Raw genomic sequence first — 2856 nt, 5'->3', positions numbered from 1 at the left:
TCCGTTTCTGCCCCCCGGCTTTTCTTTTCTTTTCTTTTGAGCCACCTCTCTCGTCCAGAAGACGGCCGTAGCAGAGCAATTTCGGCCGGTAGCCAAGGCCAGCGTGTCCGTTTCCGCCCTTTACACGGTGTGTGTTTTTTTCTTCACCTTTCTGATGGAAAACACGGCAGGGAGTGTGTTTGTTAGAGGCCATGTTTGCTGGCAAAAGCGTGAGACCCAAGCGCGGACAATGGCGTTCTGTTTCACCTTTTCTCTCAGTGGATCATGACTCACCGGATGCTTATCGTATTCTACGGTGATGTGGCGGACACATGAACATCATGGAGAGTGCATTGGAGCCATTTGATGTGAGGTGTGGCGTGGATGATCTTTAGATGTTATGTTATGTAGTAAGATGCTTGGTGGTTGAATTGTTTACGGAGTTAGAGGTTTTGGAATGGTGTAGTTGGCTTCCTAAATCGGGATGGTGCCGCACTGATGCGACAAGACGAAGCGTATTTTTTAAACTAATCCGATATATACTTGGTATTCTTCCGTGCAGACGGTCAATCCCTTTTGTTACGCTTGATTTCATGTTATCCTTTACGTGGATCCTTTTGCATCGCAATATGACAACTCTACTTCTTTGTCGGGCGTTACCATGAGAACCTAGCTTAATCATTCATGGCAAGTAGCAAAACCTCGACAAATGTATCCTACATTGTCGTCTTCTAAGTGGCCGTACGTCACTCCAACCCTCCCTCCTGTGCCCCAGCATGCCATCAATTCATGACATTTAGCGTATCGTTATAAAAGTTTCAAAATTCTATAAGCACCACCACAATAACCAACTCCTAGTAACAATGCCAAGAAATACCATCTCGATGGTTAAGATTAATCGGAAATTTTATTAACTTTAAAAATATAATTATATAAAAAGTAATATTTTAGAGGAAAGATGAAGTAGTTGATAGTTGAGTAGAAATAAATATAAAGATAAATGCATATTTACAGAATGAAACAACTACTAATTACTCAATACATTGGAAGGATTGCACCGAAAGTTGGGATAGGATTGTGAGAAAGGGCTAAAGTAGGTTACAGTTTCATAGAAATGAATATATTGAAGAGGAATTTAATGAGTGGAACAATTGCTAGAGAGACTTGAGTTGTATGATTGTATCCAAGTTGATATTCAAGAGATATGGAAAGAATATATTACAAATTAATATATAGTATATCCCATTTGTATTTTTAAGAGTTAGAGATTTGAGTTTTGTATCCAAGTTTATATTCAGGAGATATAGAAGAATCTATAACAAATTAATAAATATTTTTTAAGAGATAGAGATTTGAGTTGTATCCAAGTTGATATTCATAGAGGTATGGAAGAATATATTACTATATCCCATTTCTATTTTCTAAGTACCCCGATGGATTTCGTTTTAATTATAGTATCTAGATGAAGATACAGAATAGACTTGCTCTATCTTGTTGCTTGATACATAAGTTGAGTATGTAATCCTATGCAATACCAATGCGTGGGACAAAAGCAAAGACATGTTATGTTTTCCTTTTCTTTGAATGGCTTATGAATCACCAAATGCTTATCATATCCTAACGTGATGTGGTGAGCACACGAACCTCATGAAAGCCTTAACACTCCCTCCTATGGACACATTGTCTATCAAATTTTGCGTCACATTATGGACACCTATCAAGTGCCACCATGACACCCTGGTTAATAGTTGACTCCCAGTAACAAATCCTAGATACATCATCTCAGTTATTATAATTAACCAAAAATTTCTTTACCCTAAAAAAGATAACATGTATGTAAATGGAACATTTGGAGAAAAGACGAAGTAACTGATAGTTGAGTAGAAACAAATGCAAAAGGTAGAGGAATTTAATGAGTGAAACAATTTGCTAACTATAAAATATAATGGAAGGATTAGAGGATTGTGGAGATTGCTGGAGTAGGTGAAAATTTCATAGAAGTAATAAATATATGGAGGAATTTATTGAGTGGAACAATTGATAGAGACTTGAGTTGTATCCAAGATTATAGTCAAAAGATATTGAATAATTTATTATAAATTAATGTATACTATATCCTGATTATATATATCCTTTAGTCCCCTCATGGATTTCATTTTTAATTGTAGTATATGTAGAAGAAGATACAAAATAGACTTGTTTGTCTTTTTGAATGACACATAAGTTGAATATGTAATCCCTAAATATATTTAAACATATGCATTACCAAAGCATGGGACACAAGAATAGACAACAATCTAGATGTTATATGCATGGCTCATTGCCGAATCTTTTATGGAATTTGTTATGCAACTTAACTTCAATCTAACACGACAAGAAACAAAACCTTATTGTCATCACTTAGGCCCCGTTTGGTAGGGCTTCTCAAAGTGCTTCTCCACCGGCTTTTGATGAAGCCCTACCAAAGGGTCAATTTCAAAACGGCTTCACCACCAAAGCCGAGGAGAAGCCGCAAAACGGCTTACACTAGAGAGGAGAAGCCGAAAAAAGTGGCTTCACCGGCTTCTCCTCTCTCTCCAAGCATTAAGGCCCCGTTTGGTATAGCTTCGGTTTCTCATCACACGGCTTCGACTTCCAACTCTTCTGTGGAGTGAGTTTTTTATGTGACAGTGAAGGCCGTCTGCAAACGCTGGGGGAATCTCGGTGAACAGAAAGAAGATAGGGGCTAGGTGAGACTGCAGAGGCGGTGCGACATTTGGAGAATCACCACAACGCAAAACGGACTCACCCTCCGATGCCTCTTCCCGTGTGAGTTGCCATATCCATCGACCCCACACTCCTACCCGTTGCCGCTGAGAGTGAAAATTCCCTATTTTC

Source organism: Setaria italica, chromosome II, assembly GCF_000263155.2.
Source record: "Setaria italica strain Yugu1 chromosome II, Setaria_italica_v2.0, whole genome shotgun sequence".
In the NCBI taxonomy this organism is placed as follows: domain Eukaryota; kingdom Viridiplantae; phylum Streptophyta; class Magnoliopsida; order Poales; family Poaceae; genus Setaria; species Setaria italica.
The sequence above is the reverse complement of the archived record's forward strand: the minus strand, read 5'-3'. Positions refer to the sequence as shown.